This window comes from Erinaceus europaeus, chromosome 15, assembly GCF_950295315.1.
Source record: "Erinaceus europaeus chromosome 15, mEriEur2.1, whole genome shotgun sequence".
Lineage (NCBI taxonomy): Eukaryota > Metazoa > Chordata > Mammalia > Eulipotyphla > Erinaceidae > Erinaceus > Erinaceus europaeus.
Window position 1 is genome coordinate 88,700,878 of NC_080176.1, and position 27,513 is coordinate 88,728,390.

Sequence of the window (27,513 nt, forward strand, 5' to 3'; positions counted from 1 at the left end):
TTGGTTTAACCATTTAGTATAGTCTGTGATGAGGTCCCTCTCTCAGTAATGTTTCAATGACTTATCACTCTTGCATGGATTGACCTGTGTCTAAGGAAGGTAGAGAAATGGTTGCCAGCTGTGGAAATTGAAACGGGTGTTTCAATATTATTTTCATCCCTGAGTTGGAGCTCAGTGGCTTCCAAGCCTCCTTTGTTTTCTTTTCTTCCCTGTAGGCTATAGGAGTGTGAGGGCTTCGAAAATATAAGTAGGCTTCTTCACTGAATCACTTACAGCAGACCAAGAGATAAAGCAGGGTGGGGCATGGTTAATCCAGAACTCCTGCAAAAAGACACTCCCCGCCCCACCGGTAGGTCACCAATGTCTAGATCTTCTCTTGAGCGTCCGCATGAGTTCTCTGTTTCTGGGTGTCAGCACATGGCCTCCACCCCGCAACCCACTGCCTTCCCCTGCCCCTCCGCTGCTCCAGACTCTGAGGGCAGTAGGATGGAGGACTCACAGTTGCATTTGGTGAGCCTTAGTGGAATCTTCTCCTCCCTTCAGCCGTCTTATTGTTGTTGAAAAAGACTGGAGGTGGTGTGTCCACAGGTATCCTCCCAGACTGTGACCAGCCACTTAATGTCCCCTTTGGCTCCTCTGTCCAAGAGGCATAGGCAGTTATTTGCACTCACCAGTGCTGTGGTGTGTTCCTGAAGTTGTTCAAGTCCTGTTATGCTGCGGTCCCAGGGGGTCATCCACTCCCCTCCCCGTGTTGAACGCCCCTCCCCCCGCCCCAAACATTCCTAGATATCTCTTTCCAGACAATAAATACAGATAAGCAAGAATTGAAATGAAGGACATTGACAAAGGCAGGAGCCCCTGAAAGCACTCCATGTTCAGACAAAGCACAGGTGAAACTTGTCGAGTCCTACAATCATGTAATCAGAGATAGGCAGAGGAAGTCGTGTGCGGAGAAAGGGGGCCCGCAACCGTGTGAAACACTTGTGATGTCAGACATGTAATAGCATTGTTCCATTTCCATGACGACCGCAGAGGCTCGGGAGAGTCCATGCCTTTTAGCTGTGGCGGAAGCCCAAGCAGCCAGGATCTCAAAGGGATGAGTGTGAGCCGATTATGGTTTGACGGGCTTCCTGTTGGGCCTGGAAATGCCATCCCCCCCGAAAGAGCAGGGAAGTTCCCCACCATTTTTCTTGCACTTCTTTCTGTCTAGAAGTCATCTGTGCCTTGTGCAGTCCTCCTGAAGCCAAGATTCTCTATGGCTGTGCTCATTTGAGATGCTGCCCAAGAAAGTGTCCTCAAGACTTTTTCAGAAGTGTTCCCATGATTGGGCCTTGAGGAGTTTTCTGTTTGTCATTGAGTGTTAGCTTTCCTCCACTGTGGTCTGAGCAGATGCTTGGGGGTGATTTCAGGGCTCTTGAATAGGTTGATACTGTCGTTGTGGCCTAAGCCGTGGTCTGCTACCCTTGAGGATGTGATGGGACTCTTGAAAGGATGTGTCTTCCAGTTCTTGCTGTGAAGAACTCTGAGAATGTCCATGAGTTCTCCTCTGTTGACCTCTTCAAAGAACTCTCTTGTTTCTTTGTGGATTCTCTGCTTTGGTGATCTAAGTGTGAGAGTGTGGTGTTACAATGTCCTACTCTGAGTGTATACTCTTGATGTATTTTTGTAGTTCTTTGAGTAAGTGCTTAAGATGTATTTAGATGGGCCCTGATTGGGAGCATAGATGTTAATAATTGTTCCAACTTCTGGCTAGAGTGATCCTCTGGTCGTTATGGAATGGCCTTGCCTATCTTGTATGACTTTCTTTAATTGTTGAGGATGTCTGTTTCCTGCCCTTTGATGCAGTCTTTGATTCTGTGTGAAGGTTTGCCACCCTTTGGCTTGGTGTCTGTTGTCGGCCCCTAATTGGGCGCCAACTGCCAGGCTAGTATTTATCATGGGCAGCAGATAGATGGCCAGGGATTCATGGCTGGGCAGGAACACAGTGCCACGCTGGCTTTATTCATCTGCATGTATACTCTCCTGGAAGGAAGTGGTAGGGTGTAAAAGGTAGTAGGTAGGATAAGTGGGCGGAGTGGAAAAGGAGCAGGACCCTTCTGGGGATTAAAATGGTGGAAAACAGGATGTGACTAGGAGAGGGAGCGGAGCCTAAGGAGAGTGCGAACCGGTGGGAATAAACCCTGGAAAACAGGCTGTGACTAGGAGAGGGGGCGGAGCCCAAAGAGAGTGAGAACCAGTGGCATTTAAGCAGTGCACTGCAGGCAGGGCGGGTCTCAGCTAAAACAGTGATTATGTCAATAGACCAATGGAGCAGGGGGGAGCTGAAGTACTGCCCAACTGTCTATATTTGTCCTGTGGGCTTTGGTGGGATTCTTGGCAAGCAGCATATGCTGGCTTGTGTTTTCTGGTGCATCGTCCTCCTCTGGTGATTGGGCACTTAGTTCATATGTCTCACTCTTGTGACATGTTTGAATTTCCCTAGTTTTACAAACTTGCATAGCCCTTACCCCATAAGACACACTCTCTCTCCTCTCTCTCTCTCTCTCTCTCTCTCTCTCGTGCTCTAGTTCACAGCTTAGAATTCAATCTATCTTACCAGGAGAACAGTTTCTTTTAGTAACTATACTACGAATCTTGTATTTTCTGGTCTCATGTATTTGGCATTTATTAATTTTTATGTTTTGAATGCTTAACTCTCATTATTCGATGATGGATGGAGCAATCCAGAGATGGATTTTCTTTGTGGGTGTGAGGATAGGGAAGGCCAGAAAAAGAGAGCTACCTGGAACACGGCTTCAGCAATTGGAAATGATTCGCCCTGCAAGTGGCCGCAAGCCATGTCTTTCAGCATTCTAACGTGGGCACTCACCCTGGTGGAGCAGCACTCAGCCCCTTAGGAAGCAATGTTTCTTCCCCTAGAGCAGTGCTCAGTTCTTTCAAAGGGTTCTGCTGGACATGAAAGTTGGGACTTTGGAATCTCAGGCCTGAGAGTCTCTTTGAAGAACCATACTGCTATCTTTCTCCACTCCAGATATCTTGGTTAGCAAGGGAGAGAAGACTAGACCATCCCTTCTGAACACATGAGCCCATTGATGAACCTGCCCCCCCTTGAGCCTCAGTTTAGTGTTGTGAGCCTGCCCACAGTTCCAGGTCTAATATTTCCCTCCTGAACCACTTTGGGTGAATTTCACTGATGCCTGTCAGGCGGGTTTCTAATGTCATGTTTTGGCAAATTAGATGAAGTGGTGAATTTTGAGCATGAAGTTCTGAGATGGCCTTAACTTCCCATGTAGTAGAGTGACTCTCATTCTCTCCTTTTCAGTCTTACCTTCTGTCCGTACCTCTATGTCTGTCTGTCAGCCTGTCAGCCTGTCAGTCTCTGTTACTCAAGTATTTTGTAGACAGCGTAGATGAGATTGGGCATGTGTTGTATGCAGCAGCACACCACAACCTGTAGGTAGATGCATGTGAATAGCTGCAGAGTCTTGGTGGAACACAGGAGTCCAGGGAGCTCCCAGGTGGTCCTGTGAGATGTGCTGCCTGTGGTCGTGCTCGACCTGGCCCCTGACTCCTCACCTGACTCTTGCTCTTGTTTGCTGTCTGACCTCCCAACCATTCCTGCCAACTATTATTTTGTCAGAGTTGGTTCTACCTGCAGGCCACTCGTTGGCTCCGGCTGATGATGACAACGGGGATTCCAGCAGCACGCTTGGGTGTGTTAGGGTAGTAATTTATTTCTGTTTATGAGTTCAGGGTGTTTGAGGGTTGCGGGGTGAGCATCGAGTAGGGGACTGGGGTCGGGGGTTGTGGTGGGATAACCAGAACTGAAAGGCATGGAGCCCCAGGTGTCTCTGCGGAGACTGTTAGAAATGCAGAGCTCTCAGGCTCCCGAGCTTCAGGTGGAGTGAGTCTGACAGGATGCCCTGCTTTCGGGGTCTGAGCCAGGCGTCCCAAGTTCTGAGAACAACAGCAGCAAGTGGGTTGATTTTGCAGTGTTGTACCAAAGCTTTCTTAGAAAAATGGAACACCTGAAGGGGTAGTACACAACACAAGATCCTTTGAGCCACAAGTCCGTTCTCCAGATGCCATCTTTGAATGTCCGTGAAACCCAGGGAAGGGGTCGTCGAGGTGCAGCAAGAGAGAGGCTTGTGGCAGCCATCCTCTGAAGTCTCCGCACTTCTCCCAAGTGCCCTGTGCTTTCATGTTGAGCCCGTGACTTGTGCTCCTCAGGCAGGCATGGCCCCCTCTCGTGTTTGCTGAGAAGCCTGTCAGTGGCCCCAGCCCAGCATTTCTCAGGCATGGGCAGCAGTGCAGTTCATGGAGGGCTGAGAGCCGGGAGTCCCCTCCCCCTCCCCCCACCCGTCCCCACCACGGGTGGCCTTGCTGAGTGGCCTGGGTTTGGGTGGCCCTGGCTCCATTCTGCCCTGAGCCAGGTGGGAATTCCTGGGGTCATCTTCTCAGCAGCATTTTCTGGAAATCTCTCCTGGACTTGGCCATCAAGGGGGCAGGTTTTTTGGCTGATGTGTGGGCGGTGTTGACTGGCCTTGGGAGGGCCTGGGTGGTGCTCAGGGTCTTGGATTCTGGCCTGTCCTGCCTGGGGTTTGGTGTCTTCTTGCTCCCCTGGGAGTCTGGCTGGGCTTGTCTGCTGCTTGGCTGAGGCCTAGTTGTCCCTTTGTGCCCCTGGGACTGGTGGAGGGTGTGGGCAGGCCTGTGAGCAGCAGGGTGTCCAAGAACAGCCTTGGTGGCAGGGCCTTGGGACTGAGCGGGGTGTGGCCCTGGGGCTCTGGCTGCTGGACCTGCTGCGGGGCTCCTGCCTTGGGCCTCCTGAAGCGGCGGTGGCAGCGGCTGGGTCACTGTCTTGTGGGCTGGCTGCTCTGGCTGTCTTGGTGGCTTAAGGAGGGGAGTGCCCAGGAGGTTTCCCTCCTTGTCTTTCTGCCCCTTGAGTCTCTGGTGGTCTTTCTGCTGTTGGCCAGGCTGAGGAGGAGGGCCAGTGTCCACCGTGGGTTTCAGGAGGGGCTGTGTCAGTCCTGGCATGTGGGACAGAGCCTTGTCCTTGTGCTGTCCCCACAGGCCCTGCTGGTGGCAGGTGTTGCGTCTGGAGGGAGAGTTTTGGCTGGAGCGCCCAGCAAAGACGGGGGTCTTGGAGTATGTTCTGGAGAAAGGGCACTCAGGATCTTCGTCCGAGTCAGGAGACAGTTCTCGCAGCCAAGCCCAGTCAGAATCTGCCAAGCTGTCTTCTTCCTGGGTTCCAAAGAGTGGGGACAGGGCCGATGTGATGCTGCTCACAGGGGCCCGGTTTCCTTCCTCCTTGTCGTTCTCCTTGTTGTCTTCCTCCTCCTTGTCGTCTTTCTTCTTGTGGTCATCCTTCTTCTTTTTGCTTGCCTTCTTTGTCTTCTTGCTGGGCTGGTCGTAGTTGAGGTAGGCCTCAAAGGTCATGGTTGGCGGCTCCCATGTCTCTTGGTCCGATGGCTGTGGGCTGAGGCCCAGGTGCAGGCTCGGGCCCTCCTGAGAGTCGTGGCAGGGGCCTGGAGTGGGCTGGATCTTCTTGTCTTGTGCAGGCGGTCTGTGCTGCGGCTCACAAGCCTTGAGGTAGGAAGGCTTGGAGATGGTCTGGCCCTGGCTGAGGGCTGAGCCCTCTTGAGTGTGTTCAGAGGAGAGAGGCTGGGGACTGTGGGTCTGGGAGCAGCCCCTGTGCCTCTTGTGTGTGTGCACAAGAGGGCTGAGCTCTGGGTTGCTGCAGGCTTGTCCCTCTGGGGCTTGTGTGTGTGGCTGAGGGTCCCGCTGTGCAGTTGCCTCCCGGGGGCGCTTTGGGGCCTGCCTCCTGGGGGACGATGGCCTGTGCTGAGCCTCCTGGATTGCCTGCAGCTCCATGCAGACCTTCCAGTATTCGGCCAAGTCTCTGGCCATGCTGCCCAGCTGCTCATACTTGCGTAGGCGCCTCACGCTTCTGCGCAGCCCCGTCTGCCTCAGCATGTCTGGCGACAGGGACAACATCAGCAGTCTCCCCAGCCTCCTCAAGATCTTCTTGGGGTGTGGCATGCGGTCTAGCTCTGCCTGCAGCTGCTGGGCCTTGGTCAACACTGACGTGTCCAGCTCCATTCTCCCTGGGCTCATGCCTCCAGCTGGCTCCATGAGATTCTCAGAGAATCTCTGGGGAACCCACCTGGTCCTGAACAGTGTCTTCTGGGCTGTTCCAGGAGCCGGTCTTCTAGGAGAAGATCTGATCCTTTCCACAAATCTCGTCTCCAGTCCTGGATCCACGCTAAGTTGGCGGGATGGCTGGCTGGCTGGCTGGCTGGCCTGCTGGCTGGCCTGCTGGCTGGCTGGCTGGCTGGCCGGCCGGCTGGCTCGCTGGCTGGCCGGCTGCTCGTGGGTCTTGCTCCACTCTGCAGTCTGAAAGGATTTTCCCAGCACAGCCTCCTGCTTATAAAGGCTCAGGGGGCTGCTGCCACAAAGCCACACCCACTCCCAAGGAACACTGCCTGAGGCAACCTAACACCTTCCCTGGTCTCTCAAGAGTTCTCACTCTCTGCCTTCAGGCTACCTGTAGAAGCCTAGGATCTTAAAGGGATTAGTGTGAACAGATTATGGTTTGGGCAGGTTCCTGTTGCCTTTGCAAATCTCATCACAACTAAATAGCATCAAGTTCCCCTCCGCCATAGTGAGAGGTTGAAAGCCTTTCCCACTGAGCACTCGATAGATAGATAGGTAGATTATAGTCCGATGGATAGATGGATAGATAGATAGATAGATAGATAGATCGATGTATATTGCCACTGTCTTCTGGCCAGTAGTGTTGGAGTGGAGATGGCTGCTCTTCATCTTATGGGATTTCCTCTGTAGTTGCAGACTTCAGGATATTTTTCTTTATCCATATTTTTTCCCATTCCAAATACAGTGTGTCTTGATGTCTGGGCTAATTCTGTTTGGACCCTCTGAGCTTCTTGATTCTGGTATGTCTTGGATGTTGTCTAGACGAGAGAAGTTCTCAGCAATTAGGTCCTGCTTTCTTTCCCTCCCTCTCTTTCTTCTTCTGGTAAGCCAGAATGCGTCTATGATTTCATCTGGAGTCATCCCACAGGTCTCTGGTGCTGTTTCCAGTATCTCTTCATCTCCTTTGGAGATGTCTTACTGCTTTTTTGCTGTCTGTAAGTGGTCCTGGACCTTGCTGTTTGTGTATTCAGCCACATTTCTTCTATTCTCCTTCCCCTCTACGGTTTTGTGGAGTGCATCTATTTTGTTAGCTAGCGTGTTCTGCTAATCCTTTTTTCATTTGTACAGCTCCTTGTTGGGTTCTTTGCTGGGCTATCGTAGTTTCAGCTCCCGAATCACCTTGAGGAAAAGATTGTTTTTTCCAGAGTCTCATTGGTTCTTTCCGCATTTCAGATGACAACTCTTTCAACCTCTTTACTCAGTCCTGCGATTATTTCCTTAATGAGTGTTTGAATATGGAGCTCATTATTCTGTGTTCCAACCTTTGGGGGTCTCTTAGCTGGACTCTTTCTTCTTCTGGTCGATTTCCCCCGTCTTTCTTCTTGTTGGTTTAACCATTTAGTATAGTCTGTGATGAGGTCCCTCTCTCAGTAATGTTTCAATGACTTATCACTCTTGCATGGATTGACCTGTGTCTAAGGAAGGTAGAGAAATGGTTGCCAGCTGTGGAAATTGAAACGGGTGTTTCAATATTATTTTCATCCCTGAGTTGGAGCTCAGTGGCTTCCAAGCCTCCTTTGTTTTCTTTTCTTCCCTGTAGGCTATAGGAGTGTGAGGGCTTCGAAAATATAAGTAGGCTTCTTCACTGAATCACTTACAGCAGACCAAGAGATAAAGCAGGGTGGGGCATGGTTAATCCAGAACTCCTGCAAAAAGACACTCCCCGCCCCACCGGTAGGTCACCAATGTCTAGATCTTCTCTTGAGCGTCCGCATGAGTTCTCTGTTTCTGGGTGTCAGCACATGGCCTCCACCCCGCAACCCACTGCCTTCCCCTGCCCCTCCGCTGCTCCAGACTCTGAGGGCAGTAGGATGGAGGACTCACAGTTGCATTTGGTGAGCCTTAGTGGAATCTTCTCCTCCCTTCAGCCGTCTTATTGTTGTTGAAAAAGACTGGAGGTGGTGTGTCCACAGGTATCCTCCCAGACTGTGACCAGCCACTTAATGTCCCCTTTGGCTCCTCTGTCCAAGAGGCATAGGCAGTTATTTGCACTCACCAGTGCTGTGGTGTGTTCCTGAAGTTGTTCAAGTCCTGTTATGCTGCGGTCCCAGGGGGTCATCCACTCCCCTCCCCGTGTTGAACGCCCCTCCCCCCGCCCCAAACATTCCTAGATATCTCTTTCCAGACAATAAATACAGATAAGCAAGAATTGAAATGAAGGACATTGACAAAGGCAGGAGCCCCTGAAAGCACTCCATGTTCAGACAAAGCACAGGTGAAACTTGTCGAGTCCTACAATCATGTAATCAGAGATAGGCAGAGGAAGTCGTGTGCGGAGAAAGGGGGCCCGCAACCGTGTGAAACACTTGTGATGTCAGACATGTAATAGCATTGTTCCATTTCCATGACGACCGCAGAGCCTCGGGAGAGTCCATGCCTTTTAGCTGTGGCGGAAGCCCAAGCAGCCAGGATCTCAAAGGGATGAGTGTGAGCCGATTATGGTTTGACGGGCTTCCTGTTGGGCCTGGAAATGCCATCCCCCCCGAAAGAGCAGGGAAGTTCCCCACCATTTTTCTTGCACTTCTTTCTGTCTAGAAGTCATCTGTGCCTTGTGCAGTCCTCCTGAAGCCAAGATTCTCTATGGCTGTGCTCATTTGAGATGCTGCCCAAGAAAGTGTCCTCAAGACTTTTTCAGAAGTGTTCCCATGATTGGGCCTTGAGGAGTTTTCTGTTTGTCATTGAGTGTTAGCTTTCCTCCACTGTGGTCTGAGCAGATGCTTGGGGGTGATTTCAGGGCTCTTGAATAGGTTGATACTGTCGTTGTGGCCTAAGCCGTGGTCTGCTACCCTTGAGGATGTGATGGGACTCTTGAAAGGATGTGTCTTCCAGTTCTTGCTGTGAAGAACTCTGAGAATGTCCATGAGTTCTCCTCTGTTGACCTCTTCAAAGAACTCTCTTGTTTCTTTGTGGATTCTCTGCTTTGGTGATCTAAGTGTGAGAGTGTGGTGTTACAATGTCCTACTCTGAGTGTATACTCTTGATGTATTTTTGTAGTTCTTTGAGTAAGTGCTTAAGATGTATTTAGATGGGCCCTGATTGGGAGCATAGATGTTAATAATTGTTCCAACTTCTGGCTAGAGTGATCCTCTGGTCGTTATGGAATGGCCTTGCCTATCTTGTATGACTTTCTTTAATTGTTGAGGATGTCTGTTTCCTGCCCTTTGATGCAGTCTTTGATTCTGTGTGAAGGTTTGCCACCCTTTGGCTTGGTGTCTGTTGTCGGCCCCTAATTGGGCGCCAACTGCCAGGCTAGTATTTATCATGGGCAGCAGATAGATGGCCAGGGATTCATGGCTGGGCAGGAACACAGTGCCACGCTGGCTTTATTCATCTGCATGTATACTCTCCTGGAAGGAAGTGGTAGGGTGTAAAAGGTAGTAGGTAGGATAAGTGGGCGGAGTGGAAAAGGAGCAGGACCCTTCTGGGGATTAAAATGGTGGAAAACAGGATGTGACTAGGAGAGGGAGCGGAGCCTAAGGAGAGTGCGAACCGGTGGGAATAAACCCTGGAAAACAGGCTGTGACTAGGAGAGGGGGCGGAGCCCAAAGAGAGTGAGAACCAGTGGCATTTAAGCAGTGCACTGCAGGCAGGGCGGGTCTCAGCTAAAACAGTGATTATGTCAATAGACCAATGGAGCAGGGGGGAGCTGAAGTACTGCCCAACTGTCTATATTTGTCCTGTGGGCTTTGGTGGGATTCTTGGCAAGCAGCATATGCTGGCTTGTGTTTTCTGGTGCATCGTCCTCCTCTGGTGATTGGGCACTTAGTTCATATGTCTCACTCTTGTGACATGTTTGAATTTCCCTAGTTTTACAAACTTGCATAGCCCTTACCCCATAAGACACACTCTCTCTCCTCTCTCTCTCTCTCTCTCTCTCTCTCTCTCTCTCTCTCTCTCGTGCTCTAGTTCACAGCTTAGAATTCAATCTATCTTACCAGGAGAACAGTTTCTTTTAGTAACTATACTACGAATCTTGTATTTTCTGGTCTCATGTATTTGGCATTTATTAATTTTTATGTTTTGAATGCTTAACTCTCATTATTCGATGATGGATGGAGCAATCCAGAGATGGATTTTCTTTGTGGGTGTGAGGATAGGGAAGGCCAGAAAAAGAGAGCTACCTGGAACACGGCTTCAGCAATTGGAAATGATTCGCCCTGCAAGTGGCCGCAAGCCATGTCTTTCAGCATTCTAACGTGGGCACTCACCCTGGTGGAGCAGCACTCAGCCCCTTAGGAAGCAATGTTTCTTCCCCTAGAGCAGTGCTCAGTTCTTTCAAAGGGTTCTGCTGGACATGAAAGTTGGGACTTTGGAATCTCAGGCCTGAGAGTCTCTTTGAAGAACCATACTGCTATCTTTCTCCACTCCAGATATCTTGGTTAGCAAGGGAGAGAAGACTAGACCATCCCTTCTGAACACATGAGCCCATTGATGAACCTGCCCCCCCTTGAGCCTCAGTTTAGTGTTGTGAGCCTGCCCACAGTTCCAGGTCTAATATTTCCCTCCTGAACCACTTTGGGTGAATTTCACTGATGCCTGTCAGGCGGGTTTCTAATGTCATGTTTTGGCAAATTAGATGAAGTGGTGAATTTTGAGCATGAAGTTCTGAGATGGCCTTAACTTCCCATGTAGTAGAGTGACTCTCATTCTCTCCTTTTCAGTCTTACCTTCTGTCCGTACCTCTATGTCTGTCTGTCAGCCTGTCAGTCTCTGTTACTCAAGTATTTTGTAGACAGCGTAGATGAGATTGGGCATGTGTTGTATGCAGCAGCACACCACAACCTGTAGGTAGATGCATGTGAATAGCTGCAGAGTCTTGGTGGAACACAGGAGTCCAGGGAGCTCCCAGGTGGTCCTGTGAGATGTGCTGCCTGTGGTCGTGCTCGACCTGGCCCCTGACTCCTCACCTGACTCTTGCTCTTGTTTGCTGTCTGACCTCCCAACCATTCCTGCCAACTATTATTTTGTCAGAGTTGGTTCTACCTGCAGGCCACTCGTTGGCTCCGGCTGATGATGACAACGGGGATTCCAGCAGCACGCTTGGGTGTGTTAGGGTAGTAATTTATTTCTGTTTATGAGTTCAGGGTGTTTGAGGGTTGCGGGGTGAGCATCGAGTAGGGGACTGGGGTCGGGGGTTGTGGTGGGATAACCAGAACTGAAAGGCATGGAGCCCCAGGTGTCTCTGCGGAGACTGTTAGAAATGCAGAGCTCTCAGGCTCCCGAGCTTCAGGTGGAGTGAGTCTGACAGGATGCCCTGCTTTCGGGGTCTGAGCCAGGCGTCCCAAGTTCTGAGAACAACAGCAGCAAGTGGGTTGATTTTGCAGTGTTGTACCAAAGCTTTCTTAGAAAAATGGAACACCTGAAGGGGTAGTACACAACACAAGATCCTTTGAGCCACAAGTCCTTTCTCCAGATGCCATCTTTGAATGTCCGTGAAACCCAGGGAAGGGGTCGTCGAGGTGCAGCAAGAGAGAGGCTTGTGGCAGCCATCCTCTGAAGTCTCCGCACTTCTCCCAAGTGCCCTGTGCTTTCATGTTGAGCCCGTGACTTGTGCTCCTCAGGCAGGCATGGCCCCCTCTCGTGTTTGCTGAGAAGCCTGTCAGTGGCCCCAGCCCAGCATTTCTCAGGCATGGGCAGCAGTGCAGTTCATGGAGGGCTGAGAGCCGGGAGTCCCCTCCCCCTCCCCCCACCCGTCCCCACCACGGGTGGCCTTGCTGAGTGGCCTGGGTTTGGGTGGCCCTGGCTCCATTCTGCCCTGAGCCAGGTGGGAATTCCTGGGGTCATCTTCTCAGCAGCATTTTCTGGAAATCTCTCCTGGACTTGGCCATCAAGGGGGCAGGTTTTTTGGCTGATGTGTGGGCGGTGTTGACTGGCCTTGGGAGGGCCTGGGTGGTGCTCAGGGTCTTGGATTCTGGCCTGTCCTGCCTGGGGTTTGGTGTCTTCTTGCTCCCCTGGGAGTCTGGCTGGGCTTGTCTGCTGCTTGGCTGAGGCCTAGTTGTCCCTTTGTGCCCCTGGGACTGGTGGAGGGTGTGGGCAGGCCTGTGAGCAGCAGGGTGTCCAAGAACAGCCTTGGTGGCAGGGCCTTGGGACTGAGCGGGGTGTGGCCCTGGGGCTCTGGCTGCTGGACCTGCTGCGGGGCTCCTGCCTTGGGCCTCCTGAAGCGGCGGTGGCAGCGGCTGGGTCACTGTCTTGTGGGCTGGCTGCTCTGGCTGTCTTGGTGGCTTAAGGAGGGCAGTGCCCAGGAGGTTTCCCTCCTTGTCTTTCTGCCCCTTGAGTCTGTGGTGGTCTTTCTGCTGTTGGCCAGGCTGAGGAGGAGGGCCAGTGTCCACCGTGGGTTTCAGGAGGGGCTGTGTCAGTCCTGGCATGTGGGACAGAGCCTTGTCCTTGTGCTGTCCCCACAGGCCCTGCTGGTGGCAGGTGTTGCGTCTGGAGGGAGAGTTTTGGCTGGAGCGCCCAGCAAAGACGGGGGTCTTGGAGTATGTTCTGGAGAAAGGGCACTCAGGATCTTCGTCCGAGTCAGGAGACAGTTCTCGCAGCCAAGCCCAGTCAGAATCTGCCAAGCTGTCTTCTTCCTGGGTTCCAAAGAGTGGGGACAGGGCCGATGTGATGCTGCTCACAGGGGCCCGGTTTCCTTCCTCCTTGTCGTTCTCCTTGTTGTCTTCCTCCTCCTTGTCGTCTTTCTTCTTGTGGTCATCCTTCTTCTTTTTGCTTGCCTTCTTTGTCTTCTTGCTGGGCTGGTCGTAGTTGAGGTAGGCCTCAAAGGTCATGGTTGGCGGCTCCCATGTCTCTTGGTCCGATGGCTGTGGGCTGAGGCCCAGGTGCAGGCTCGGGCCCTCCTGAGAGTCGTGGCAGGGGCCTGGAGTGGGCTGGATCTTCTTGTCTTGTGCAGGCGGTCTGTGCTGCGGCTCACAAGCCTTGAGGTAGGAAGGCTTGGAGATGGTCTGGCCCTGGCTGAGGGCTGAGCCCTCTTGAGTGTGTTCAGAGGAGAGAGGCTGGGGACTGTGGGTCTGGGAGCAGCCCCTGTGCCTCTTGTGTGTGTGCACAAGAGGGCTGAGCTCTGGGTTGCTGCAGGCTTGTCCCTCTGGGGCTTGTGTGTGTGGCTGAGGGTCCCGCTGTGCAGTTGCCTCCCGGGGGCGCTTTGGGGCCTGCCTCCTGGGGGACGATGGCCTGTGCTGAGCCTCCTGGATTGCCTGCAGCTCCATGCAGACCTTCCAGTATTCGGCCAAGTCTCTGGCCATGCTGCCCAGCTGCTCATACTTGCGTAGGCGCCTCACGCTTCTGCGCAGCCCCGTCTGCCTCAGCATGTCTGGCGACAGGGACAACATCAGCAGTCTCCCCAGCCTCCTCAAGATCTTCTTGGGGTGTGGCATGCGGTCTAGCTCTGCCTGCAGCTGCTGGGCCTTGGTCAACACTGACGTGTCCAGCTCCATTCTCCCTGGGCTCATGCCTCCAGCTGGCTCCATGAGATTCTCAGAGAATCTCTGGGGAACCCACCTGGTCCTGAACAGTGTCTTCTGGGCTGTTCCAGGAGCCGGTCTTCTAGGAGAAGATCTGATCCTTTCCACAAATCTCGTCTCCAGTCCTGGATCCACGCTAAGTTGGCGGGATGGCTGGCTGGCTGGCTGGCTGGCCTGCTGGCTGGCCTGCTGGCTGGCTGGCTGGCTGGCCGGCCGGCTGGCTCGCTGGCTGGCTGGCTGCTCGTGGGTCTTGCTCCACTCTGCAGTCTGAAAGGATTTTCCCAGCACAGCCTCCTGCTTATAAAGGCTCAGGGGGCTGCTGCCACAAAGCCACACCCACTCCCAAGGAACACTGCCTGAGGCAACCTAACACCTTCCCTGGTCTCTCAAGAGTTCTCACTCTCTGCCTTCAGGCTACCTGTAGAAGCCTAGGATCTTAAAGGGATTAGTGTGAACAGATTATGGTTTGGGCAGGTTCCTGTTGCCTTTGCAAATCTCATCACAACTAAATAGCATCAAGTTCCCCTCCGCCATAGTGAGAGGTTGAAAGCCTTTCCCACTGAGCACTTGATAGATAGATAGGTAGATTATAGTCCGATGGATAGATGGATAGATAGATAGATAGATAGATAGATAGATAGATCGATGTATATTGCCACTGTCTTCTGGCCAGTAGTGTTGGAGTGGAGATGGCTGCTCTTCATCTTATGGGATTTCCTCTGTAGTTGCAGACTTCAGGATATTTTTCTTTATCCATATTTTTTCCCATTCCAAATACAGTGTGTCTTGATGTCTGGGCTAATTCTGTTTGGACCCTCTGAGCTTCTTGATTCTGGTATGTCTTGGATGTTGTCTAGACGAGAGAAGTTCTCAGCAATTAGGTCCTGCTTTCTTTCCCTCCCTCTCTTTCTTCTTCTGGTAAGCCAGAATGCGTCTATGATTTCATCTGGAGTCATCCCACAGGTCTCTGGTGCTGTTTCCAGTATCTCTTCATCTCCTTTGGAGATGTCTTACTGCTTTTTTGCTGTCTGTAAGTGGTCCTGGACCTTGCTGTTTGTGTATTCAGCCACATTTCTTCTATTCTCCTTCCCCTCTACGGTTTTGTGGAGTGCATCTATTTTGTTAGCTAGCGTGTTCTGCTAATCCTTTTTTCATTTGTACAGCTCCTTGTTGGGTTCTTTGCTGGGCTATCGTAGTTTCAGCTCCCGAATCACCTTGAGGAAAAGATTGTTTTTTCCAGAGTCTCATTGGTTCTTTCCGCATTTCAGATGACAACTCTTTCAACCTCTTTACTCAGTCCTGCGATTATTTCCTTAATGAGTGTTTGAATATGGAGCTCATTATTCTGTGTTCCAACCTTTGGGGGTCTCTTAGCTGGACTCTTTCTTCTTCTGGTCGATTTCCCCCGTCTTTCTTCTTGTTGGTTTAACCATTTAGTATAGTCTGTGATGAGGTCCCTCTCTCAGTAATGTTTCAATGACTTATCACTCTTGCATGGATTGACCTGTGTCTAAGGAAGGTAGAGAAATGGTTGCCAGCTGTGGAAATTGAAACGGGTGTTTCAATATTATTTTCATCCCTGAGTTGGAGCTCAGTGGCTTCCAAGCCTCCTTTGTTTTCTTTTCTTCCCTGTAGGCTATAGGAGTGTGAGGGCTTCGAAAATATAAGTAGGCTTCTTCACTGAATCACTTACAGCAGACCAAGAGATAAAGCAGGGTGGGGCATGGTTAATCCAGAACTCCTGCAAAAAGACACTCCCCGCCCCACCGGTAGGTCACCAATGTCTAGATCTTCTCTTGAGCGTCCGCATGAGTTCTCTGTTTCTGGGTGTCAGCACATGGCCTCCACCCCGCAACCCACTGCCTTCCCCTGCCCCTCCGCTGCTCCAGACTCTGAGGGCAGTAGGATGGAGGACTCACAGTTGCATTTGGTGAGCCTTAGTGGAATCTTCTCCTCCCTTCAGCCGTCTTATTGTTGTTGAAAAAGACTGGAGGTGGTGTGTCCACAGGTATCCTCCCAGACTGTGACCAGCCACTTAATGTCCCCTTTGGCTCCTCTGTCCAAGAGGCATAGGCAGTTATTTGCACTCACCAGTGCTGTGGTGTGTTCCTGAAGTTGTTCAAGTCCTGTTATGCTGCGGTCCCAGGGGGTCATCCACTCCCCTCCCCGTGTTGAACGCCCCTCCCCCCGCCCCAAACATTCCTAGATATCTCTTTCCAGACAATAAATACAGATAAGCAAGAATTGAAATGAAGGACATTGACAAAGGCAGGAGCCCCTGAAAGCACTCCATGTTCAGACAAAGCACAGGTGAAACTTGTCGAGTCCTACAATCATGTAATCAGAGATAGGCAGAGGAAGTCGTGTGCGGAGAAAGGGGGCCCGCAACCGTGTGAAACACTTGTGATGTCAGACATGTAATAGCATTGTTCCATTTCCATGACGACCGCAGAGGCTCGGGAGAGTCCATGCCTTTTAGCTGTGGCGGAAGCCCAAGCAGCCAGGATCTCAAAGGGATGAGTGTGAGCCGATTATGGTTTGACGGGCTTCCTGTTGGGCCTGGAAATGCCATCCCCCCCGAAAGAGCAGGGAAGTTCCCCACCATTTTTCTTGCACTTCTTTCTGTCTAGAAGTCATCTGTGCCTTGTGCAGTCCTCCTGAAGCCAAGATTCTCTATGGCTGTGCTCATTTGAGATGCTGCCCAAGAAAGTGTCCTCAAGACTTTTTCAGAAGTGTTCCCATGATTGGGCCTTGAGGAGTTTTCTGTTTGTCATTGAGTGTTAGCTTTCCTCCACTGTGGTCTGAGCAGATGCTTGGGGGTGATTTCAGGGCTCTTGAATAGGTTGATACTGTCGTTGTGGCCTAAGCCGTGGTCTGCTACCCTTGAGGATGTGATGGGACTCTTGAAAGGATGTGTCTTCCAGTTCTTGCTGTGAAGAACTCTGAGAATGTCCATGAGTTCTCCTCTGTTGACCTCTTCAAAGAACTCTCTTGTTTCTTTGTGGATTCTCTGCTTTGGTGATCTAAGTGTGAGAGTGTGGTGTTACAATGTCCTACTCTGAGTGTATACTCTTGATGTATTTTTGTAGTTCTTTGAGTAAGTGCTTAAGATGTATTTAGATGGGCCCTGATTGGGAGCATAGATGTTAATAATTGTTCCAACTTCTGGCTAGAGTGATCCTCTGGTCGTTATGGAATGGCCTTGCCTATCTTGTATGACTTTCTTTAATTGTTGAGGATGTCTGTTTCCTGCCCTTTGATGCAGTCTTTGATTCTGTGTGAAGGTTTGCCACCCTTTGGCTTGGTGTCTGTTGTCGGCCCCTAATTGGGCGCCAACTGCCAGGCTAGTATTTATCATGGGCAGCAGATAGATGGCCAGGGATTCATGGCTGGGCAGGAACACAGTGCCACGCTGGCTTTATTCATCTGCATGTATACTCTCCTGGAAGGAAGTGGTAGGGTGTAAAAGGTAGTAGGTAGGATAAGTGGGCGGAGTGGAAAAGGAGCAGGACCCTTCTGGGGATTAAAATGGTGGAAAACAGGATGTGACTAGGAGAGGGAGCGGAGCCTAAGGAGAGTGCGAACCGGTGGGAATAAACCCTGGAAAACAGGCTGTGACTAGGAGAGGGGGCGGAGCCCAAAGAGAGTGAGAACCAGTGGCATTTAAGCAGTGCACTGCAGGCAGGGCGGGTCTCAGCTAAAACAGTGATTATGTCAATAGACCAATGGAGCAGGGGGGAGCTGAAGTACTGCCCAACTGTCTATATTTGTCCTGTGGGCTTTGGTGGGATTCTTGGCAAGCAGCATATGCTGGCTTGTGTTTTCTGGTGCATCGTCCTCCTCTGGTGATTGGGCACTTAGTTCATATGTCTCACTCTTGTGACATGTTTGAATTTCCCTAGTTTTACAAACTTGCATAGCCCTTACCCCATAAGACACACTCTCTCTCCTCTCTCTCTCTCTCTCTCTCTCTCTCGTGCTCTAGTTCACAGCTTAGAATTCAATCTATCTTACCAGGAGAACAGTTTCTTTTAGTAACTATACTACGAATCTTGTATTTTCTGGTCTCATGTATTTGGCATTTATTAATTTTTATGTTTTGAATGCTTAACTCTCATTATTCGATGATGGATGGAGCAATCCAGAGATGGATTTTCTTTGTGGGTGTGAGGATAGGGAAGGCCAGAAAAAGAGAGCTACCTGGAACACGGCTTCAGCAATTGGAAATGATTCGCCCTGCAAGTGGCCGCAAGCCATGTCTTTCAGCATTCTAACGTGGGCACTCACCCTGGTGGAGCAGCACTCAGCCCCTTAGGAAGCAATGTTTCTTCCCCTAGAGCAGTGCTCAGTTCTTTCAAAGGGTTCTGCTGGACATGAAAGTTGGGACTTTGGAATCTCAGGCCTGAGAGTCTCTTTGAAGAACCATACTGCTATCTTTCTCCACTCCAGATATCTTGGTTAGCAAGGGAGAGAAGACTAGACCATCCCTTCTGAACACATGAGCCCATTGATGAACCTGCCCCCCCTTGAGCCTCAGTTTAGTGTTGTGAGCCTGCCCACAGTTCCAGGTCTAATATTTCCCTCCTGAACCACTTTGGGTGAATTTCACTGATGCCTGTCAGGCGGGTTTCTAATGTCATGTTTTGGCAAATTAGATGAAGTGGTGAATTTTGAGCATGAAGTTCTGAGATGGCCTTAACTTCCCATGTAGTAGAGTGACTCTCATTCTCTCCTTTTCAGTCTTACCTTCTGTCCGTACCTCTATGTCTGTCTGTCAGCCTGTCAGCCTGTCAGTCTCTGTTACTCAAGTATTTTGTAGACAGCGTAGATGAGATTGGGCATGTGTTGTATGCAGCAGCACACCACAACCTGTAGGTAGATGCATGTGAATAGCTGCAGAGTCTTGGTGGAACACAGGAGTCCAGGGAGCTCCCAGGTGGTCCTGTGAGATGTGCTGCCTGTGGTCGTGCTCGACCTGGCCCCTGACTCCTCACCTGACTCTTGCTCTTGTTTGCTGTCTGACCTCCCAACCATTCCTGCCAACTATTATTTTGTCAGAGTTGGTTCTACCTGCAGGCCACTCGTTGGCTCCGGCTGATGATGACAACGGGGATTCCAGCAGCACGCTTGGGTGTGTTAGGGTAGTAATTTATTTCTGTTTATGAGTTCAGGGTGTTTGAGGGTTGCGGGGTGAGCATCGAGTAGGGGACTGGGGTCGGGGGTTGTGGTGGGATAACCAGAACTGAAAGGCATGGAGCCCCAGGTGTCTCTGCGGAGACTGTTAGAAATGCAGAGCTCTCAGGCTCCCGAGCTTCAGGTGGAGTGAGTCTGACAGGATGCCCTGCTTTCGGGGTCTGAGCCAGGCGTCCCAAGTTCTGAGAACAACAGCAGCAAGTGGGTTGATTTTGCAGTGTTGTACCAAAGCTTTCTTAGAAAAATGGAACACCTGAAGGGGTAGTACACAACACAAGATCCTTTGAGCCACAAGTCCGTTCTCCAGATGCCATCTTTGAATGTCCGTGAAACCCAGGGAAGGGGTCGTCGAGGTGCAGCAAGAGAGAGGCTTGTGGCAGCCATCCTCTGAAGTCTCCGCACTTCTCCCAAGTGCCCTGTGCTTTCATGTTGAGCCCGTGACTTGTGCTCCTCAGGCAGGCATGGCCCCCTCTCGTGTTTGCTGAGAAGCCTGTCAGTGGCCCCAGCCCAGCATTTCTCAGGCATGGGCAGCAGTGCAGTTCATGGAGGGCTGAGAGCCGGGAGTCCCCTCCCCCTCCCCCCACCCGTCCCCACCACGGGTGGCCTTGCTGAGTGGCCTGGGTTTGGGTGGCCCTGGCTCCATTCTGCCCTGAGCCAGGTGGGAATTCCTGGGGTCATCTTCTCAGCAGCATTTTCTGGAAATCTCTCCTGGACTTGGCCATCAAGGGGGCAGGTTTTTTGGCTGATGTGTGGGCGGTGTTGACTGGCCTTGGGAGGGCCTGGGTGGTGCTCAGGGTCTTGGATTCTGGCCTGTCCTGCCTGGGGTTTGGTGTCTTCTTGCTCCCCTGGGAGTCTGGCTGGGCTTGTCTGCTGCTTGGCTGAGGCCTAGTTGTCCCTTTGTGCCCCTGGGACTGGTGGAGGGTGTGGGCAGGCCTGTGAGCAGCAGGGTGTCCAAGAACAGCCTTGGTGGCAGGGCCTTGGGACTGAGCGGGGTGTGGCCCTGGGGCTCTGGCTGCTGGACCTGCTGCGGGGCTCCTGCCTTGGGCCTCCTGAAGCGGCGGTGGCAGCGGCTGGGTCACTGTCTTGTGGGCTGGCTGCTCTGGCTGTCTTGGTGGCTTAAGGAGGGGAGTGCCCAGGAGGTTTCCCTCCTTGTCTTTCTGCCCCTTGAGTCTCTGGTGGTCTTTCTGCTGTTGGCCAGGCTGAGGAGGAGGGCCAGTGTCCACCGTGGGTTTCAGGAGGGGCTGTGTCAGTCCTGGCATGTGGGACAGAGCCTTGTCCTTGTGCTGTCCCCACAGGCCCTGCTGGTGGCAGGTGTTGCGTCTGGAGGGAGAGTTTTGGCTGGAGCGCCCAGCAAAGACGGGGGTCTTGGAGTATGTTCTGGAGAAAGGGCACTCAGGATCTTCGTCCGAGTCAGGAGACAGTTCTCGCAGCCAAGCCCAGTCAGAATCTGCCAAGCTGTCTTCTTCCTGGGTTCCAAAGAGTGGGGACAGGGCCGATGTGATGCTGCTCACAGGGGCCCGGTTTCCTTCCTCCTTGTCGTTCTCCTTGTTGTCTTCCTCCTCCTTGTCGTCTTTCTTCTTGTGGTCATCCTTCTTCTTTTTGCTTGCCTTCTTTGTCTTCTTGCTGGGCTGGTCGTAGTTGAGGTAGGCCTCAAAGGACATGGTTGGCGGCTCCCATGTCTCTTGGTCCGATGGCTGTGGGCTGAGGCCCAGGTGCAGGCTCGGGCCCTCCTGAGAGTCGTGGCAGGGGCCTGGAGTGGGCTGGATCTTCTTGTCTTGTGCAGGCGGTCTGTGCTGCGGCTCACAAGCCTTGAGGTAGGAAGGCTTGGAGATGGTCTGGCCCTGGCTGAGGGCTGAGCCCTCTTGAGTGTGTTCAGAGGAGAGAGGCTGGGGACTGTGGGTCTGGGAGCAGCCCCTGTGCCTCTTGTGTGTGTGCACAAGAGGGCTGAGCTCTGGGTTGCTGCAGGCTTGTCCCTCTGGGGCTTGTGTGTGTGGCTGAGGGTCCCGCTGTGCAGTTGCCTCCCGGGGGCGCTTTGGGGCCTGCCTCCTGGGGGACGATGGCCTGTGCTGAGCCTCCTGGATTGCCTGCAGCTCCATGCAGACCTTCCAGTATTCGGCCAAGTCTCTGGCCATGCTGCCCAGCTGCTCATACTTGCGTAGGCGCCTCACACTTCTGCGCAGCCCCGTCTGCCTCAGCATGTCTGGCGACAGGGACAACATCAGCAGTCTCCCCAGCCTCCTCAAGATCTTCTTGGGGTGTGGCATGCGGTCTAGCTCTGCCTGCAGCTGCTGGGCCTTGGTCAACACTGACGTGTCCAGCTCCATTCTCCCTGGGCTCATGCCTCCAGCTGGCTCCATGAGATTCTCAGAGAATCTCTGGGGAACCCACCTGGTCCTGAACAGTGTCTTCTGGGCTGTTCCAGGAGCCGGTCTTCTAGGAGAAGATCTGATCCTTTCCACAAATCTCGTCTCCAGTCCTGGATCCACGCTAAGTTGGCGGGATGGCTGGCTGGCTGGCTGGCTGGCCTGCTGGCTGGCCTGCTGGCTGGCTGGCTGGCTGGCCGGCCGGCTGGCTCGCTGGCTGGCTGGCTGCTCGTGGGTCTTGCTCCACTCTGCAGTCTGAAAGGATTTTCCCAGCACAGCCTCCTGCTTATAAAGGCTCAGGGGGCTGCTGCCACAAAGCCACACCCACTCCCAAGGAACACTGCCTGAGGCAACCTAACACCTTCCCTGGTCTCTCAAGAGTTCTCACTCTCTGCCTTCAGGCTACCTGTAGAAGCCTAGGATCTTAAAGGGATTAGTGTGAACAGATTATGGTTTGGGCAGGTTCCTGTTGCCTTTGCAAATCTCATCACAACTAAATAGCATCAAGTTCCCCTCCGCCATAGTGAGAGGTTGAAAGCCTTTCCCACTGAGCACTTGATAGATAGATAGGTAGATTATAGTCCGATGGATAGATGGATAGATAGATAGATAGATAGATAGATAGATCGATGTATATTGCCACTGTCTTCTGGCCAGTAGTGTTGGAGTGGAGATGGCTGCTCTTCATCTTATGGGATTTCCTCTGTAGTTGCAGACTTCAGGATATTTTTCTTTATCCATATTTTTTCCCATTCCAAATACAGTGTGTCTTGATGTCTGGGCTAATTCTGTTTGGACCCTCTGAGCTTCTTGATTCTGGTATGTCTTGGATGTTGTCTAGACGAGAGAAGTTCTCAGCAATTAGGTCCTGCTTTCTTTCCCTCCCTCTCTTTCTTCTTCTGGTAAGCCAGAATGCGTCTATGATTTCATCTGGAGTCATCCCACAGGTCTCTGGTGCTGTTTCCAGTATCTCTTCATCTCCTTTGGAGATGTCTTACTGCTTTTTTGCTGTCTGTAAGTGGTCCTGGACCTTGCTGTTTGTGTATTCAGCCACATTTCTTCTATTCTCCTTCCCCTCTACGGTTTTGTGGAGTGCATCTATTTTGTTAGCTAGCGTGTTCTGCTAATCCTTTTTTCATTTGTACAGCTCCTTGTTGGGTTCTTTGCTGGGCTATCGTAGTTTCAGCTCCCGAATCACCTTGAGGAAAAGATTGTTTTTTCCAGAGTCTCATTGGTTCTTTCCGCATTTCAGATGACAACTCTTTCAACCTCTTTACTCAGTCCTGCGATTATTTCCTTAATGAGTGTTTGAATATGGAGCTCATTATTCTGTGTTCCAACCTTTGGGGGTCTCTTAGCTGGACTCTTTCTTCTTCTGGTTGATTTCCCCCGTCTTTCTTCTTGTTGGTTTAACCATTTAGTATAGTCTGTGATGAGGTCCCTCTCTCAGTAATGTTTCAATGACTTATCACTCTTGCATGGATTGACCTGTGTCTAAGGAAGGTAGAGAAATGGTTGCCAGCTGTGGAAATTGAAACGGGTGTTTCAATATTATTTTCATCCCTGAGTTGGAGCTCAGTGGCTTCCAAGCCTCCTTTGTTTTCTTTTCTTCCCTGTAGGCTATAGGAGTGTGAGGGCTTCGAAAATATAAGTAGGCTTCTTCACTGAATCACTTACAGCAGACCAAGAGATAAAGCAGGGTGGGGCAGGGTTAATCCAGAACTCCTGCAAAAAGACACTCCCCGCCCCACCGGTAGGTCACCAATGTCTAGATCTTCTCTTGAGCGTCCGCATGAGTTCTCTGTTTCTGGGTGTCAGCACATGGCCTCCACCCCGCAACCCACTGCCTTCCCCTGCCCCTCCGCTGCTCCAGACTCTGAGGGCAGTAGGATGGAGGACTCACAGTTGCATTTGGTGAGCCTTAGTGGAATCTTCTCCTCCCTTCAGCCGTCTTATTGTTGTTGAAAAAGACTGGAGGTGGTGTGTCCACAGGTATCCTCCCAGACTGTGACCAGCCACTTAATGTGCCCTTTGGCTCCTCTGTCCAAGAGGCATAGGCAGTTATTTGCACTCACCAGTGCTGTGGTGTGTTCCTGAAGTTGTTCAAGTCCTGTTATGCTGCGGTCCCAGGGGGTCATCCACTCCCCTCCCCGTGTTGAACGCCCCTCCCCCCGCCCCAAACATTCCTAGATATCTCTTTCCAGACAATAAATACAGATAAGCAAGAATTGAAATGAAGGACATTGACAAAGGCAGGAGCCCCTGAAAGCACTCCATGTTCAGACAAAGCACAGGTGAAACTTGTCGAGTCCTACAATCATGTAATCAGAGATAGGCAGAGGAAGTCGTGTGCGGAGAAAGGGGGCCCGCAACCGTGTGAAACACTTGTGATGTCAGACATGTAATAGCATTGTTCCATTTCCATGACGACCGCAGAGGCTCGGGAGAGTCCATGCCTTTTAGCTGTGGCGGAAGCCCAAGCAGCCAGGATCTCAAAGGGATGAGTGTGAGCCGATTATGGTTTGACGGGCTTCCTGTTGGGCCTGGAAATGCCATCCCCCCCGAAAGAGCAGGGAAGTTCCCCACCATTTTTCTTGCACTTCTTTCTGTCTAGAAGTCATCTGTGCCTTGTGCAGTCCTCCTGAAGCCAAGATTCTCTATGGCTGTGCTCATTTGAGATGCTGCCCAAGAAAGTGTCCTCAAGACTTTTTCAGAAGTGTTCCCATGATTGGGCCTTGAGGAGTTTTCTGTTTGTCATTGAGTGTTAGCTTTCCTCCACTGTGGTCTGAGCAGATGCTTGGGGGTGATTTCAGGGCTCTTGAATAGGTTGATACTGTCGTTGTGGCCTAAGCCGTGGTCTGCTACCCTTGAGGATGTGATGGGACTCTTGAAAGGATGTGTCTTCCAGTTCTTGCTGTGAAGAACTCTGAGAATGTCCATGAGTTCTCCTCTGTTGACCTCTTCAAAGAACTCTCTTGTTTCTTTGTGGATTCTCTGCTTTGGTGATCTAAGTGTGAGAGTGTGGTGTTACAATGTCCTACTCTGAGTGTATACTCTTGATGTATTTTTGTAGTTCTTTGAGTAAGTGCTTAAGATGTATTTAGATGGGCCCTGATTGGGAGCATAGATGTTAATAATTGTTCCAACTTCTGGCTAGAGTGATCCTCTGGTCGTTATGGAATGGCCTTGCCTATCTTGTATGACTTTCTTTAATTGTTGAGGATGTCTGTTTCCTGCCCTTTGATGCAGTCTTTGATTCTGTGTGAAGGTTTGCCACCCTTTGGCTTGGTGTCTGTTGTCGGCCCCTAATTGGGCGCCAACTGCCAGGCTAGTATTTATCATGGGCAGCAGATAGATGGCCAGGGATTCATGGCTGGGCAGGAACACAGTGCCACGCTGGCTTTATTCATCTGCATGTATACTCTCCTGGAAGGAAGTGGTAGGGTGTAAAAGGTAGTAGGTAGGATAAGTGGGCGGAGTGGAAAAGGAGCAGGACCCTTCTGGGGATTAAAATGGTGGAAAACAGGATGTGACTAGGAGAGGGAGCGGAGCCTAAGGAGAGTGCGAACCGGTGGGAATAAACCCTGGAAAACAGGCTGTGACTAGGAGAGGGGGCGGAGCCCAAAGAGAGTGAGAACCAGTGGCATTTAAGCAGTGCACTGCAGGCAGGGCGGGTCTCAGCTAAAACAGTGATTATGTCAATAGACCAATGGAGCAGGGGGGAGCTGAAGTACTGCCCAACTGTCTATATTTGTCCTGTGGGCTTTGGTGGGATTCTTGGCAAGCAGCATATGCTGGCTTGTGTTTTCTGGTGCATCGTCCTCCTCTGGTGATTGGGCACTTAGTTCATATGTCTCACTCTTGTGACATGTTTGAATTTCCCTAGTTTTACAAACTTGCATAGCCCTTACCCCATAAGACACACTCTCTCTCCTCTCTCTCTCTCTCTCTCTCTCTCTCGTGCTCTAGTTCACAGCTTAGAATTCAATCTATCTTACCAGGAGAACAGTTTCTTTTAGTAACTATACTACGAATCTTGTATTTTCTGGTCTCATGTATTTGGCATTTATTAATTTTTATGTTTTGAATGCTTAACTCTCATTATTCGATGATGGATGGAGCAATCCAGAGATGGATTTTCTTTGTGGGTGTGAGGATAGGGAAGGCCAGAAAAAGAGAGCTACCTGGAACACGGCTTCAGCAATTGGAAATGATTCGCCCTGCAAGTGGCCGCAAGCCATGTCTTTCAGCATTCTAACGTGGGCACTCACCCTGGTGGAGCAGCACTCAGCCCCTTAGGAAGCAATGTTTCTTCCCCTAGAGCAGTGCTCAGTTCTTTCAAAGGGTTCTGCTGGACATGAAAGTTGGGACTTTGGAATCTCAGGCCTGAGAGTCTCTTTGAAGAACCATACTGCTATCTTTCTCCACTCCAGATATCTTGGTTAGCAAGGGAGAGAAGACTAGACCATCCCTTCTGAACACATGAGCCCACTGATGAACCTGCCCCCCCTTGAGCCTCAGTTTAGTGTTGTGAGCCTGCCCACAGTTCCAGGTCTAATATTTCCCTCCTGAACCACTTTGGGTGAATTTCACTGATGCCTGTCAGGCGGGTTTCTAATGTCATGTTTTGGCAAATTAGATGAAGTGGTGAATTTTGAGCATGAAGTTCTGAGATGGCCTTAACTTCCCATGTAGTAGAGTGACTCTCATTCTCTCCTTTTCAGTCTTACCTTCTGTCCGTACCTCTATGTCTGTCTGTCAGCCTGTCAGCCTGTCAGTCTCTGTTACTCAAGTATTTTGTAGACAGCGTAGATGAGATTGGGCATGTGTTGTATGCAGCAGCACACCACAACCTGTAGGTAGATGCATGTGAATAGCTGCAGAGTCTTGGTGGAACACAGGAGTCCAGGGAGCTCCCAGGTGGTCCTGTGAGATGTGCTGCCTGTGGTCGTGCTCGACCTGGCCCCTGACTCCTCACCTGACTCTTGCTCTTGTTTGCTGTCTGACCTCCCAACCATTCCTGCCAACTATTATTTTGTCAGAGTTGGTTCTACCTGCAGGCCACTCGTTGGCTCCGGCTGATGATGACAACGGGGATTCCAGCAGCACGCTTGGGTGTGTTAGGGTAGTAATTTATTTCTGTTTATGAGTTCAGGGTGTTTGAGGGTTGCGGGGTGAGCATCGAGTAGGGGACTGGGGTCGGGGGTTGTGGTGGGATAACCAGAACTGAAAGGCATGGAGCCCCAGGTGTCTCTGCGGAGACTGTTAGAAATGCAGAGCTCTCAGGCTCCCGAGCTTCAGGTGGAGTGAGTCTGACAGGATGCCCTGCTTTCGGGGTCTGAGCCAGGCGTCCCAAGTTCTGAGAACAACAGCAGCAAGTGGGTTGATTTTGCAGTGTTGTACCAAAGCTTTCTTAGAAAAATGGAACACCTGAAGGGGTAGTACACAACACAAGATCCTTTGAGCCACAAGTCCGTTCTCCAGATGCCATCTTTGAATGTCCGTGAAACCCAGGGAAGGGGTCGTCGAGGTGCAGCAAGAGAGAGGCTTGTGGCAGCCATCCTCTGAAGTCTCCGCACTTCTCCCAAGTGCCCTGTGCTTTCATGTTGAGCCCGTGACTTGTGCTCCTCAGGCAGGCATGGCCCCCTCTCGTGTTTGCTGAGAAGCCTGTCAGTGGCCCCAGCCCAGCATTTCTCAGGCATGGGCAGCAGTGCAGTTCATGGAGGGCTGAGAGCCGGGAGTCCCCTCCCCCTCCCCCCACCCGTCCCCACCACGGGTGGCCTTGCTGAGTGGCCTGGGTTTGGGTGGCCCTGGCTCCATTCTGCCCTGAGCCAGGTGGGAATTCCTGGGGTCATCTTCTCAGCAGCATTTTCTGGAAATCTCTCCTGGACTTGGCCATCAAGGGGGCAGGTTTTTTGGCTGATGTGTGGGCGGTGTTGACTGGCCTTGGGAGGGCCTGGGTGGTGCTCAGGGTCTTGGATTCTGGCCTGTCCTGCCTGGGGTTTGGTGTCTTCTTGCTCCCCTGGGAGTCTGGCTGGGCTTGTCTGCTGCTTGGCTGAGGCCTAGTTGTCCCTTTGTGCCCCTGGGACTGGTGGAGGGTGTGGGCAGGCCTGTGAGCAGCAGGGTGTCCAAGAACAGCCTTGGTGGCAGGGCCTTGGGACTGAGCGGGGTGTGGCCCTGGGGCTCTGGCTGCTGGACCTGCTGCGGGGCTCCTGCCTTGGGCCTCCTGAAGCGGCGGTGGCAGCGGCTGGGTCACTGTCTTGTGGGCTGGCTGCTCTGGCTGTCTT